Here is a 16,217-nt window from a genome sequence, read left to right as displayed (position 1 = left end):
AATTTTGAACATTCAAGCTTCTCTCTCTCTCTCTCACACACACACACACGGGAAACTTGATTGATTCAAAGTTTTACTCTATGTACCTACAATTTCCCAGTAGTCCTATTTCTCAATCAGAATTTGAATAATCTTTACAACTTGTATTCCCCCAAACTCAGATTTAATGACTCAGTAGGTTCAGAAGGAGAATAACAGCCGCAGCTGATCCCGCTGTGCTGTTCAGTAATGACAATGTTATACCACATTAGCAATTGTGATATTAATAAAAAGAAGCCCATAGGATTAACTAAAGACAGCTGACTTTAGTCAAATGTAGGTCAGGCTTTGTTTGCTCAGAAGCTGGTAATAAATTCCCAGGTAAGTGCTCTCGAGTGTCACACATATATGTCAGGAGCATAATTTCAGCCCCACTAAATGATTCACATTTGTAAGTTTCTATAAGCCATTTTTGAATTATTGTTAAGCATTTAATTCCACTGCCAGGCCTATGGGCTCCTTAAAATTATTAACTTATGTGACATTACAGCATGTTTTTCCTTTAGGCACCACTTAAGAACACCTTGGAGAATTTTGTGTTCACCTTCCAGATACTGCATTCTTACTCTAAGAGGCTCAGGGGTCACCCCTAATTTATAGCATAATTATGGGGGAAACGGTGTCGATGCCTAAGCTAGCCATCTGTAATCGCAAAGTCCACATTTTCATAGGAAATGTCATTGTAAGCCTAGCATGTATATTGCCTTCTTAATCAAGTCTTGCGGTAAGCTTTATACAGACCAGAAGTCCAGAACCACACGATCCTAGAATATGTTTAAAAATCATAAACACTTTGGAAACAGTTCAGCAGTTTCTTAAAATGTTCATCTATGATCCCCTCCCAATGATCCAGCCATTACACCCCTAGGTGTTTGTCTGAGAAATGGAATCACATGGACACAGCAAGACCGCACAAAAATGTTCATAGCAGCCCTATCCATAACGGCCCAGAACTAGAAACAACCCAAAACAACAGCATAAAGGCTAAACTAACAGTAGTGTATTTCTTTTTTTAATATATTTTATTGATTATACTATTACAGTTGTCCCATTTTCCCCCCTTCACTCCCCTCCACCCTGTACACCCTCTCCCACCCATATCCCCCCTTTAGTCATGTCCACGTGTCATACTTATAAGTTCTTTAGCTTCTACATTTCCCGTACTATTCTTACCCTCCCCCATCTATTTTCAACCTACAATCTATGCTACTTCTTCTCTGTACCTTTTCCCCCTCTCCTCCTCCCACTCCCCTGTTGCTAACCCTCCATGTGATCTCCATTTCTGTGGTTCTGCTCCTGTTCTAGTTGTTTGCTTAGTTTCTTCTGTGTATTTCTATACCATAATTCTACTCAGCAAAAGGAAGGATAGAACTACAGATCTATGCAATCATCATGAATGAATCACTGAAACACTGTGTTTAGTGGAAGAACATTATGTACAAAACAGTATGTGTTGCATGATTCCATTTATGTGAAATTCTAAGAGAGCAAGAGATGTTCTCATGCTTTGCTATTGGATCAAAGGAAGTTTATGGGTTAGGTGCAAGGAAAACCAGAAAATTGAGTGACAATACCTGCACCAACCTAAATTTCTCTATTCAGTCTGTTAACATTTTTACCCATTATTTTCCTAAATCACACAGCCATCAGCTTCATGTAGACCAAACATTGGTATGGTGGACAGGAGATGAGGATCTAAATTATCTTGACAGGCTAGAGCAATTATTTGCATCCAACAAGGTGAATCTTTACAAGGGCAGGTGTGCTATAGCTGAATTGTGTCTAAAACCCACCTTCCCAAGTCCAATATAGAAGTGCCATACCACGCCACTAGGACATTAAGAAAAGTAGCCTTGGGGTTATAATCATTAGGTTTAGTGTTAATTAACAATGAAATGTAACTCAAAGAAGTTAGCATGACCTTGGGTTGCATCAAGAAAGATATAAGCTTTCATACAAAGGAGGTGAAAATATTGTACTATTCTCCATAATAGGCTAACATTAAAATATTGCATTAAGTTCGTGGTGAGATGCTTAGGAGTGCAAATGATTAAAACCAGATCAGAGGAGGGAAAAAAAATTTAGTTTCTGGTCTATGGTTCCCTTAAGAACAGGGCCCATGGCTTAGTCACCTCAGCATCACCAGCAACTATCATAACTTGTGACATGACCATAATTATTATTTATAAAGTAACTGTTTAGATATTAATACAACTCAGATTGATGCCAAAGAACCAAGGCTTTTTAGTCTATAGAAGAGAAGACTGATGGGGTAACAGGAGAGGTAAGACAAAGAGGATGGGGTAAGATGTGCCTGTAGTAACTGGAGTAGATTACAGGTGGCTGCAAGATCTTCATCCGTTTCCTTCATCAACAAGTGTGGGTATATATCCCAACCCTTGAGTCTGGGTTAAACCTCTGACCACTCTGACCAACAGAATACAGGATAGGTAATACAATGCCAGTTCCAGGCCCAGTTTTTAAAAAGACTGACAGCTCTCATTTCTTCTCTCCTAGAACCCAGAATCCTATTACAAGGAATTTCAAGCAGCTAAAAAGGCAAGCCTGTATGTAGGAGAATTGAGGTACCCAGCCAACGGCTCAGCCCGACTCCCTGCCAGCCCATGTAAGTGAACCACTTGGAAATATATTCTTCCTCATCAAGCTACCCAGCTAATGCCTCATGGAGCAAAAATGAGCTTTCCCCCACTGAGCTTTGCCAAATGGCAAGCTCATTAGGAATAATATGATTGTTACTGTGTTGAGCCTGAGTGTTGGGGTGGTTTGTTGTACAGCACCAGAAAACCGAAACAGTAGGCACCTTCAAATATATGAAGAGCTATCACATACATGAGCCCATAAGCTAGAATTAGAACCAATTTGCAGGACTTGGAAAGAGTCACTGAGAGGCAGGCTGGAACCTCAAAGATAAGACCAGGCAGAGACATCTAGAAGAGAGTGCCAGCGCCGTGGGACTCATCTGGCATTAAGACCAGCCTCGAGGAAACAAGCCAAGAATCTAGATTAGAATGCTCCAAGGTGCATGGCTAGCTTAGCCTCAATTTTGGATGGCATCATTTCCACGGATTCCATCTGCACTGGCAGATGTGGGCATTATAGTGCCAGGGGGAGGACCATTCAGGTCATGTCCCATCCATCCAACGGCAGGGGATAGTAGGACAGGAAGAGGTTGGAAGGTTGTCAAGACACCATTTACAATGGGATCCAGGGTTGGAAGTCAGTCCCAGAGGGATCCAAACCACCCAAAACCAGAAAGAAGTAAAGACACAGGCCTGAACTTCAGAGCGGGAACTGAAATGGTGTAGTTTGGAGTGGGGGCACACACTAGAGACATCAGACAGACATGGCCTTGATCCCATCTTCTGATGGGAATGCAAATCCTAATGTACCTTCGGGCTAGATGAACATTAGCCCAGAAACCTGCCTATTAAGGAATTGGCTCAGGAATTGGTGTGGGCAAATAGGCGGCAGGCAGCTCTTCAGTACTTTTGGCTGTTTGGGGATCAGATAAGAGGCTTCTGAGGGGAGTTAGAAGAAAACAGGTTTCAGTTTAACACAGGGAAGAAATTTCACAGCCAGAGGGGTGTATTCCCATGATTGCAGAAACCCAAATTAACACCTGCCGTGAGAGCTATAGAGAAGGTGCATTCATCTAATGTGAACTACATCAAATAACTTTTAAATTCTTTTTCAACCAATATTTCCTGATACTGGAAGCACCATGTGAGGGCAAACTGCTCACACAGAATAGGTAGGTGCTCGAGAAGGGGTGGTTGGATAGACAGATGGACACACGAATGGATGGATGGATGGATGGAAGGAAGGAAAATGCAGTCTGACATTTTCAAGTATTCAGCACCACATGTCCATGGACACGTAAGCTGAATGAAATAAACTGGACTCCAGGGAAAAGAAATTAAAATGTATTTGTGCCTCAAACAGTTGGCCAAACACTTATCTTTGAGTACCCAAATATATATATGCTGCATTTTTGTGCTTATGAAGGCAATTTCCTAAGACAATTAGAATTTTGTATAACAATCTTTTCATTTGTCCTGAGTGGCTGAGCCTGAGCAGAAACCACGGTAACCCTGTCTATGTAGACATCGTGACTTTGGGGCAGCTCTGCTCTGACAGTCAGGACCCTGAGCTCCAGACCAGAGGAAGGGCTGGAGCAGCAGAGCGGCTCCGACCCCTTGATGTCCATAACCTCCTGTCTCCACCAGCCGACTTCTCATCTCCCGTGTGGCTTTGCATGTCTTATACCTGTTTTATAAGCATTGCTCCTGTCACACGCTTCCCAATATGGGACATTTCTGCAGATCCCTGACACAGAGTACATACTGTTCCCTCAAGAACATGGCTCTTCCTGGCAAAGGCTTTATTCAAATAAATTTTCTAACACCTTCAGGCACAAGGAACATCTTTGTTCTTTAAAGCACACGATGAAGTTCTGAGTTCTAAGAGTGGGATGTGCGTGTGTATATATATCCTGACCCAGAGTGAGGAAACAATTTTACATCACAACCTAGTACACAGAATACATATAAGACAATATTTACCTTACTATGTGCCATGCACTCTAACATTTTCTACTCTATTTCATTTCGAAGCCACAGGTCTCACTAATTTGATTTTCCTACACACTAATGCATGAGGACTGGTGGTCTGAAAAAGCACTGCTTAATGAATAATTATCAATTAGTATTTACAGGGAGGGTGGTAGTGCACCAACTGCCCCCAAACTGTGTTATCAACATGAAAAGCAAAGCCCAGATCCCCTAAAACCTATAAATAATGTAACATTTTCTAAGAATGAAATTAATAAGAGTTAATACATAATGGATGAGATTAGCTAAGTGTAGAAATTAATTCAGGAAAATGCAGGTCAGCGGGGACTTGGAAGTACTGACGTCCAACCCAGGTGTCCACGAGGAGGAGTGGGAACGGGGTCTTCCTGCTTTATAATGCGAAAATGGAAATCTGCCACCCGGCAGTTGCATTCTGCCTCGTCTGAGGAAATCCCGGTGGGAACAGGAATTGACTGCACTGCGGGCTTGTAAGTGGCAAGTTAAAACACAAAGACTATTTAGTGTGTCCCCCGTCTAGGGTCCCTGAATACAAATACCCAGTCTGCTCAGCAGGTCAGGACAGTGGGGGAAGTGGAGGAGCATCGGACTCCTGACTTGCATCCCCTCTCTCTCCATTTGAATCCACGGCACAACGTGTGCTTTAAACATTAGTTTCTCATACATATTTTCCTAACGTAGTAAGAACATCCTATCCAGCTTATATGGATTTCTCCTCTGCTTGCCAGTTACATTTTTCATTATAAGTGAATTGATCAGGATCTTGATTAATATAAATCAGTCTCGTGGGTTTGGTTCTGTGATTCTTTCTGTGCTGAATGAAACATCAAAGGTTGTTCGAGGCAAGGAACCAGACCTAGAGTAGGGCAGCCCTGCCAGGACAGAGGCACTCGGGAGAGAGCCTGCCTGGGCGGCCAGCCAACCCGTCTCAAAGAAATCCCTCTCTCACCTCCATCACTCTCCCCATAACAGGTTATTCAGGGGTTGATAAATGACAGCCCAAATAAAAATGTATTGGTTTTGTAGAGAAAAGCATTGACTTAGCATTCCTTTAGCCAGCTGGAGCGAGGGAGCATTACTGAGACACTGTCAAATGGGCTTTTCTACACCAGGGCTATATGGGGTCCAAACTTCCAGATGAGAGTTAATATTTTTAAGAGAAGACAAGAACAATTTGTGTCCTGGGGTCTGATGGCCATATCATGCCTTAATATCTCAAATCAATGACTGGTTCTGGCTTTTCATTACTCCTCAGCATCATTTCACACACATTCTGTGAGCACCCAGGCTCAGGGGCCACAAAGGAGATAAGGAAGGCTCTACCCTCCAGGAGCTCAAAGACTGGAATAGGCAGATACATTCTTATAAGCCAGTGAGCAACTGTGTCACATGCAACTTGCAGCCATGGCATAAAGTAGAATGGACCCAATTTGAGAGCAGAAGATGCAAGAGAATTTCACAGGGGAATTGACCGAGGTGGGTCCTGGGGAGGAACTGGAGATCAAGAAGCAGATCGATGGAGAACTCTAGGAAGAGAGAGCACACACAGGGGTTTGCACTGGATTGATCATGACGGCCCCTGTGAGTTTAAAGGGGACACTTTTGTTATTTGCAGACTTGCTTTGTTTTTAAGGAGGAATAGTCTCTGCAGATGTCCAATTCCCACGTCTGGATAAATGAAGGCCCAGAGCACTGAGGACCCAGCCAGGAGGGATGGTGGATGCCAGACGTCCAGGTCCAGCATCAGGTATTAGTGATGAGTCACTCAGGTGTCAGGAAGGGCTGTGTGCAGAACTGGCTAGCCTACGCCACAAACCGGGGAGGAAGGGTCCAGGTGTGCAGGCAACAAGAGAGAGGCAGGAGAGATGGTTCAAAGCCAACTCTGTGAGGAAAGACCCAGACGGAGTCCTGTACTAACCAATGAACAGTGGTAGCGACTTCTTCCCCCAGTTTTACTAAGAGATAGTCCACATGCGTCTCTGTGTGCATTTATGGGGTATGGCATACTGCTTTGACATACAGCTGTTGTGAAATGATTACCACAATAAGTTTTGTTAGCATCCATCATCTGATACAGATGCAAAAAAAAAAAAAAGTGAAAGCAAAAACAAAAAAAAATTCCTTCCAATAAGAACTTTTAGGATTTACTCTCTTAACACCTTTCCTATACATCATAGAGCAGTGCTCACTGTAGTCGTCACGTTGACTTTGGACTACCTTGTGGCAGCAACACCCTCATGGGATGTGGTGGTTAAAGATGTATTAGGGGAAGGGATTGCATTGGAATGACTGTCTACCCTCACATTCAAAAGGACTACTGTTTCTGCCAAATGCAGTTGCTTCACATTACCTTATAAGCTCTCCTGTGATATCAGACAAAAACGTGGTCAGGCATATTTATTTCTAAAACCAAGGTTTGAGAGGACCTGCAGGCAAGGGCAAAAATCACAGTTTTCCTAATTATTACAAGTTTGAGAGTTTCTTATAGTTTTTTGTGAGTCTTGGATCCACATAAAAATATGCAGTAAAATAACACCAATTTTGTTATGATACCAGAGGATGGAAAAATTGCCAATCTTTGCTGAAGCTAGCATTTGTTTGTTCATGTACGCTTTATTACTAGGACAATTGAAGGGGGCTTGATCAAGTGCGAAAATACAAAATTGTTTATGCACCATCTTCCGGAACTACAGAAGAGAGATGCAGTTTTGATGCATTTAAAATACACTGAAATAAAAATATTTATATTTAAAAATAAATATAGACCCTGCGTAGCTCAGTGGTTTGAGCATGGGCTGCGAACCAAAGTGTCGCAGGTTTGATTCCCAGTCAGGGCACATTGCCTGGGTTGCAGGCCATGGCCCCCAGCAACTGCACATTGATGTTTCTTCTCTCTCTCTCTATCTCCCTCCCTTCCCTCACTAAAAATAAATAAATCAAATCTTTACAAAATAATTTAAAAAATAAAAATAAATATATTTATTAAAAATAAGAAGGCAGCCAGCTCATTTAATGCTTCCATGGACGCTACATATAACTTCATGAAGTATTATTTTTTCATTTGCACATTTATAATGAAAATCCTATAGCGTAAGATGTCAAACCTGGAAGATTTCATTTATGTACTTAAAAAACAGAAAACTTAATGCAAACCGTAGGCCTCTCCAGAAGTTTCCTGATTGCCACTTTACATAAGAGTTAATTCAGGAAATACAAATTACTTCATTGTTTTTCAGGAGTGGTAAATTAAAATGTTAATGCTAATAAGTATCATAAGTTGTTTTTCATTTCAGCTGTGTTATTCTTTCTGTGCTATATGTCTTGCTATTCCTTGCATATGCCACCAAACATCCAATTAGCCGCCAGTGGAACAGTATTACAGCCCGCTTTGGGCTTCTGTCGTTGAACAGGCAATGCCACTCTCTCCGATTCCACTCGCAGAAGTGGTTTCAAAGCAGTTAAAGAGCTTTAGAAATTCAAAATAACGATGAAAAGAAATAGATGAGCATTTGAAAACACAGAATTAATAAGGTGGCGGGATTGCACTGTGCAGATTCTCACCGATGAGGCTATTTGAAAACCTACAAACATTACATTTCATTCAAGGATTTATCAACATTTTAACATAAGAACATTTCCTCCCTATTTACAATCTATCAAAAGAGTGTAGAGAAAAACTGATGTATCATTTTTTTTGTTTGAGGACTGGTTCTATTATAATACTACAATAATTATTTTGACCTATATAACTTACATAAGAAGGAAAAGCTTACAAATACTTAATGAAATACTTTTAAAAGCTGAGCTCACTGTAACCAGATTGGTGAGGTCATGGGCAATTAATACTTAACGACCACCAGGTTGAGGAGCAAAGACCCCTTCTTTAAGAAATAAACAACTTTAAATCAAAGGTGTTCTCTAGCCCAAAAATTCTAGCAAGTGTAGTTACCTCTAAGAAACATTAATAACCCTAAGGTTTCAAGTTGATGGGGCTTGGATCTATTACAAGAAAACCCTCAAGATTACAAGAAACTGCTCAGGAGTTCATACCTGACCCACTGGCAACCGACGCCCTGGTACACACACACACACAGCAGGCTTTACCCGTGACTGATGTAGGCAAGAACACAAAAGCCCAGCTTCATTGTCTCAAACCCTGAGGTGTAATCTACACTCAGAGCTTCTCTGGGGATGGCCCTGAGGCTGGACCTCGGCCCGAAACAACACTGTTTTGGTGCCTGTCCTTGCCTGCCCCACTGCCCCATACACTTTCCATTTGTCCTGGGAGCTCTTGCTTAATAAACCCTTTGCAAAAATTCCTCCTTTCAAGGTCACCTTCTGGAGAACTGATAAGAAGTCTGAAGGTAAGGTGGGATGTAAGTGCCTGGAGACCAGTGCCGCAGATTTAAAAGTCCTTCAAAGTGAAGCACTTCCCACGTAGCAAAGAACCGCCTTTCCCAAAATGTCTACAGCACCGTGACCGAGAAATGCTGGGGCAGAGAGAGAGAAAAGAGTACTCCATTCAGACCAAAACCAGAGTAAGTTCAAAGTTTAGATTTGGGTGCGGAGGAGGAGTCAACTAATGACATTAAGGAGTAACAAGAAAGAAAGAAAATCAGGAGAGTGGATGCCCTGACCGGCGTGGCTCAGTTGGTTGGGTGTCACCTTACAGAGCAAAAGGTCCCCAGTTTGATGCCTGGTCAGGGCACATGTCTGGGTTGTGGGTTCCTTCCCAGGCATGAGAAGACGCAACAGATCAATGTTTCTCCCTCTCCCATCAACGTTAAGTTTCTCTCCCTCTCTTTCTCCCTCCCTCCCCCTCTTTAAAAATAATAAATTAATTAGTTAATAAAACAGGAGAGTGGAAAACCAAGAAAGGTACTTCAAAAAGGATGTCCTCAGTGTGTTGGGGGCCACTGAGGTCACATGAGACAATAACAGAATAGGCCATTGAGTTTGCTCCATGGAGTCACTGGTGTCCTTGACAAATGCAGTTTCTAAGAGGCAGTAAGAGTGAAGTCAGATAAAATGAAGAATGAATGGGTGTAAAGGGACAGGAGAAATCAGGTTTGCTTGGACTTGAATGGCTGCAGAATAATTGTGGAGTGATTGATGAGGAATTTGGTACAAGGGGAAATTTTATTTTTTAAAAATATGTTCATATAATGGCAGGAATAATTCAGTAGAGAAGGAGCAAGAGATGGTACCTGAGAAAGGAAAAAACAGAAAGAGCACAGTTTGAGCAGGCAAGAGGAGATGGGATCTGAATACCCCAAAATTGATTTACCCTTCCTGAAGGGTCCCCTTCTTAGAACCAGAATGAATGCCTGTTCTCCCAAGTAACCCACCTCCTCTCAGGGGTGGGAAATGCTCAATTTTTTTGTAATGACTCACCCTCCTCAAACAACAGATCAAAAGACTTCCTACTAAAGCACACACACACAAAACAATAACGTTTCCCCTCATACATTGAGTGTTCATGCTCTGTGCGGTCTTGAATAATGGTCAGAATGGAGTGGGGGGCAGATTCACCTGAATTTTTGAAAGGCCTTTGAGCTCCTCCTCCCTCATCTCCCATGCCCTTCTGTAACCTCAGTGGAAGGATACTGCTCAAAGCTTTCAAGAGAGAACTTGCTGCAAGGAGAGTAGTTAGTTAGCTGACCACCTTCAGCTGCTGCATCTCTGAGATCAGTTCCAGCCTTCACGCCAAGGCTACTCTCTTCCCAGTTCCCTCCCAGCCAATGACAGAGCTACATGGGGCTGCTTTGGCTAGAGGCTGCCAGCCAACACAAGACTCCACCAACTGGCAACCTTTGCTCTGAAGCTCCCCTTCAGCCCTGTTCTAGACTTTCTCAGAGCTGCACTGCAACCTGCATTTCTTCCTGCAGATGCGCCTCCCTCCCTGCTCCCAGTAACAAACGTCAGACCTGCAGCAGCATCTGAAATGTCTCTCCAGCTGCTTCTTTGACCTCCCCCTTTATCGTTCAGAGATATTTCCTACACTAAATATCTCACACTTCTAATTATGCCTTGGTGGCTGCTTCCATCAGGATCCCACATGGCACAAATTTCTCTTCCTTCAGATGTCCAACACGTGCCCCGAGATTGGGTCCTGTGAACTCACCAGTCAGAAGATTTTGCATATACTGCATTTTCAACCAAAGATTAGGCATCTGCAAAAATATTAAATCAAATTTATATCCTTTCAGGAAGTAGATGATTAATAAATTGTTGTCATTGATAGCTATGCCAGTTTTATAAATCATTGTTATAATCTCCAAATATCTGGCACCAACTCTTATCTGTCTGTTCCCTACTGAATAAGCGAAGTTCAATAGATTGTTGTTCTTGTTGTTTGCTCTCTTCCAACAATGAAATCACACAGTGCATAGTTGCCAAATGAATGATGTCATGATACAAATAGAGCAAAGAATGCCACCCGGGCATTCTGTATCAGTAGGGTTCTTGGTTACAAGATAAAGCTGACTTAAGCAGTAGGGAATTTATTGACATAATATAGGGTGAGGGGAAGAAGATGGACAGAATCATCAGGAGGCCAGGTTGTCAAGCTTGGTAATGAATTGGAAGAGCCAAGAGAGTGCTGAGGGCCAAGAAGCTGAGAGCAGGACTCAGCAATCATTTCACAGCAGAAAATCCTGGGCAGGAACAGGCTGCCGTTCTGGCCACGGCTACAACAAGTCACCTGCACCCATCTCTGACACCCCTGTGTCCAGGGGGTGGGGCTCAAGTCACACGGCTGCCACGTGACTGCTCCAGGAAAAGAGAGAGGAGATTCAGCAAGTTCACCTCAACGGTGTGGGGAGGGGCGCTGCCACCAAGGCTGTAAACAAAGAGGAGAAGAAATTCCTTCGGAAGAAATTAAGGAGGTATGATGAAGGTGCCGAGTACTGGGAAGATTAAGAAAAAAAAAAAGACAAAGGCCACCACACAGTTCTAGACCTCAAACAGCCCTTTTCCATTATTCAAGCGGCGTAGGGAGTTTGTTCCTAGAAAATGTTAGAGCGGTGGTTCTCAGCTCTGGTGGGTGGAAGCATCACCTGGGAGCTTTTATGAATCCTAGCACTCAGGTCGAAAGCCAAGCCAATTAAAAAAGAATTGGGGGCGGGGTAACCCAGGCCTCTATACTTTGTAAAGCTCCCCAGGTGATTCTAACAGGCAGGCATGGTTGAGAGCAGCCAAATTAGCAGAAAGTCCAATACATAAAACAGACAAGACAGAAAGGCTCGAGTTGGGTGAGGAGACTGGCATCGCTCCCATCCCTGTTGGTCCCTGAGGCACCTCGAAGGAATCCCTTGATACCAGCTCTTTAGACGGTTGTAATTACACATTTGTCGACTCCTCTATTTTCCCACACCCCAAATCCAGTCTGTCAGTTTGGCTCAACCTTCAAAAGATAATCGGAATCCACCCACCTCTCACCACCTCCCCTGCAGCCCCTCTGGTCCAAGCCACATCATTGCCTGCTTGGATTGCTGCGAGAGCTGCCCGATGGGTCACCCTGCTTTTACCCTTGACCCCTGCAATCTGCTGCCCGCACAGCAGCAGGAATAATTCTTCTAATAAGGTAAAACAGAGCCGGGCCTTCCTCTGTTCAAAACCCTCAAGTAGTTCCCACTTTACTCAGAGTACAAGCCAAAACCTCAGAGGTCAGCAAACTTTTTTGGTAAATATTTCAGGCTGCGTAGGCCATATGGCGTCTGTCACAAGTATTCAGTTAGGCTGGGGTAGCCCCAGAGCAGCCTCAGACGATATGTAAATGAACAAGCATGGCTGCGCGCCAAGAAGACGCGTACAGAAACAGGCAGAGGGGCTGGAACTGGCCCGCAGGCCAATGTTTGCCAACCCCTGTTGCAGTTCCAGCCTGGTAACCTCCCCCGGGCTCTCGCGCACGGGCTCCCTTGCTGCTCCTGGAATGCTCCAGGCATTCTCCTGCCTCAGAGGCTGTGTTCCATGTTTCCTCTGCCCTTGGAGGGTTTCCTTTGGCCAGTCTCTCACCTCCTTCAAGTCTTCCTTCAAATCCTGCCTTTGCAATGAGGCCCATCGTGACCGCCCTACTGAAGAGAGCTCCTGTCTCTACCCCTCCCCCCATGGCGCCCTGTATCCCTCTTACTTCTTCCTTGTTTAATTTTCTCCTCTAATTTTCTTTCCAAGACACCTTTATGAAGCTGTTTCCTGCCCGTCTGCAACGTAAACTGCACAAGGCCGGCGTATCCATCGGAGGTCAATCAGAGCAGCAGCAGGACTGTGAGAGAGAAAATGGGGACTGATCCCAGGATGGGCCGTCACGCAGTTGTTGGAGCAGGTGGGGCAGCTATGCGGGCAGTTGCCTCTGCATCTGGTGTGGTGTCTGAAGTTGCGATGAGTCAACGATTCTGGCCATCGGAGAGAAAACCTGGCTGTGCCGTGCACAAGAGCAGGGACAAAGTGGAGCTCACAAGGACAGCTGCAGATGACTCCAGCTTCTGTGCTGTGAGGAATGTGCTGGAGAAGCTGGCGCTTTGCCATGGAGCTGCACCCTGCTGAGCCCAGGCCCCAGAGGTACAAGAGAAGGAGACCCAGCAGGACCTGAAGGTCACTCGCCACACATTCGGAAGGTCCAGCCAACGTGTGCGAGCTGCAGCAGAGCTTGGTACCCACGCTGACCTTCAGAGACTAACGATGCAGTTTTGCTTCTATCTTCCAGATCTTTTGCAAATTTTTCTTGTGGCCATCCCTAAACCAGAAACTCCTAGAGAAGGAAATCCTGGGAAATGTAGTTCCAGCTTAGATAGGTAGGCATATTATAAAGCCACCAGGGGCAGGAATAATAGCATGTGCTTTACTGATGAATCTGAATCCCAAGAACCTCAGAAGTGCCTGGCACATTGCAGGTGCTAAAAAAACAGTGAATGAATGAATGAATGATACTTTGGTGGGTGTTTGATTCACATCAGCTCCCCTACTAATATGTAAGTTTCTTGAGAGCGGAGAGCCTGTGTTTTGTACCTGCCGTCACATCACCAGCACCTAGCACACACACTCAGTCTCTGTGCAGGCTCCAATTCCAGGAAACTGCGCAGCAGCCAGAAGGAAAGAAAAACTCCAACCCTAACAGCATCTGTAGGGATGTCAAAGGGTATCCAACACAGACCCACGGCAGCACTTCCTAAACAGCTTTCTCCAAACTCAGTGTCTCCAGGACCCAGGAAGCGACCCCAAGGCTTTCTCACCTCTCCTCAGCTCCTCTTCCTCAAACACATCACTCCCTCATGCACTCTTCCTCACAGCCACCCCACCCCTACACTGACTATTCTCTCCCTGCTATTTCTAATGTAAATCTCCTGTCCCCTATACCCCCACCCACCACCAAGCACCCTAATGTACGTCGGAAGCACCACAAGTGAGCTGGCAGATTCAAACTTTCAGAAGATTGTGTGTGGGTGTGTGTACACACATAGATGTGTGTGTCTGTATATATGTATATAATTTTAATTTATTATATAAATTATAATATATATTGAATATATCTTCTTTCTCCCTCCTACTGAGTAAATGAACAAACACACAAATTAACAAATGAATGAATTCGAACTGGCCTAAACTATTGTTCTTCTTCTCAGTAGCCCTGCAACCGCATGAAGTCTCTGCTGACAATAGGACTGGAGATACACAAATGAAACCAGTGATATTTCAAAGACATGTCGTATATCTATACTCTATCTCTATATGTGCATACCATCCCTCTGTACATGGCATATGTACATATTTGTTGGTGAGAATGTTCCACAAACTCTTGGATCATAGTAACATTAAAAATATAAAAATCAGTTTACTGCAAAAATTACACAGATGCTAGCAGATATAAATTTGGCATTTAAAATATTTTTAGAGGATGATTCTGTCTCGTGCATTTGTCGTTATTTTATCTATTAAGCAATATAATATAAAGTCAAAAGCTATTCACAGAAATATATAAAATATATACTATATAATACATAAAATATATAATATATAAAATATATATGTGGGGTATATGACATATATATATGATATATAATATATAACATGTATATTATACATAATATATATCCCATATTAATATATATTATATATAAAGAAATGAGAGTTCGATTGGGAGCAGGAGTGGAGAGCGGACCCCAGAGAGCCCTGAGCAGCCCCACGGCGCCACCGGCCTAGTTACCATCACACCCTGGGAGGAGCCCTAGCTGCCACAGCTGGCCCCCAGTCACCATCAACACAACTATGAGCACTGAGGCTGAGACCCCGCAGCTGCCAGCCACCTCCCCTGTTGCCCCCACCCTCACCGCTGCCAACACCAAGCCCAGCACCACCAGCAGCGGCGCAGGGAGTGGCAGCCCGGGTGTCCTCACATCAGCGGCCTCACATTGGCAGCGCTTGCTGGCGGGGACAAGAAGGTCATCGCACTGAGGGTTTTGGGAATAGTAAAATGGTTCAATGTAAGGAAGGGATATGGTTTCCTCAACAGGAATGGCACCAGGAAGATGTACTTACACACCATACTGCCATAAAGAAGAATAACCTCAACAAGTACCTTCGCAGTGGAGGAGATGGAGAGACTGCGGAGTTCGATGTTGTTGAAGGAGAAAAGGGTGCGGAGGCAGCAAACGTTACGGGCCCTGGTGGAGTCCCAGTGCGAGGTGATAAATATGCAGCAGACAATCACCATTACAGACGATATCCACGTCGCAGGGGTCCTCCACGCAGTTACCAGCAGAATTACCAGAATAGTGAGAGTGGGGAAAGGAATGAGGGATCAGAGAGTGCTCCTGAAGGCCAGGCCCAACAGCGCCGGCCCTACCGCAGGCCACGGTTCCCACCTTACTACATGAGGAGACCCTATGGGTGTTGACCACAACATTCCAACCCTCCTGAAAGTAGGGATGGAATACTGCAGGCAGAAGTGATGGAGGGTGCTGACAACCAGGGTGCGGGAGGACAAGGTAGACCAGTGAGACAGCACATGTATCAGGGCTACAGACCACGATTTCACAGGGGCCCCCTTGCCAAAGGCAGTCTAGAGAGGGCGGCAATGAAGAAGATAAGGAAAATCAAGGAGATAAGACCCAAGGGCAGCAGCCACCTCAACGTGAGTACTGCTGCAACTTCAATTACCCACTCAGATACCCAGAAAACCCTAAACCATAAAATGGCAAAGAGACAAAAGCAGCCGATCCACCCCCTGAAAATTCATCCACTCCCAAGGCTGAGCAGAGTGGGGCTGAGTAAATGCCGGCCCATCATCTCTACCATCACCCAGTCTAGTCATCCAACAAGAAATGAACATGAAATTCCAGCAATAAGAAATGAACAAAAGATTGAAGCTGAAGACCTTCAGTGCTTGATTTTTCCCCGTTGACCAGAAGACTGGAACTATCTGGTGCATTATCTATGCAGCATGGGGTTTCTATTATTTTCACCTAAAGACGTCTCTTTTTGATAATGACAAATGTGTTGTTGTTGTTGTTTTTAAATAAGCCTGTTTTTTCTTAAAAACCATTAAAGGTTTTTAAATTGTTTCATATCCAG

General features: G+C 44.1%; 1 pseudogene; it reads left to right on the top strand.

The window, feature by feature from the left end:
- Window positions 1-14,897: 14,897 nt before the first annotated feature.
- LOC114501944 lies at window positions 14,898-15,917 on the top strand (annotated as a pseudogene).
- Window positions 15,918-16,217: the final 300 nt, after the last annotated feature.

Source organism: Phyllostomus discolor, chromosome 7 (genome assembly GCF_004126475.2).
Source record: "Phyllostomus discolor isolate MPI-MPIP mPhyDis1 chromosome 7, mPhyDis1.pri.v3, whole genome shotgun sequence".
Lineage (NCBI taxonomy): Eukaryota > Metazoa > Chordata > Mammalia > Chiroptera > Phyllostomidae > Phyllostomus > Phyllostomus discolor.
The sequence above is the reverse complement of the archived record's forward strand: the minus strand, read 5'-3'. Positions and strand labels throughout refer to the sequence as shown.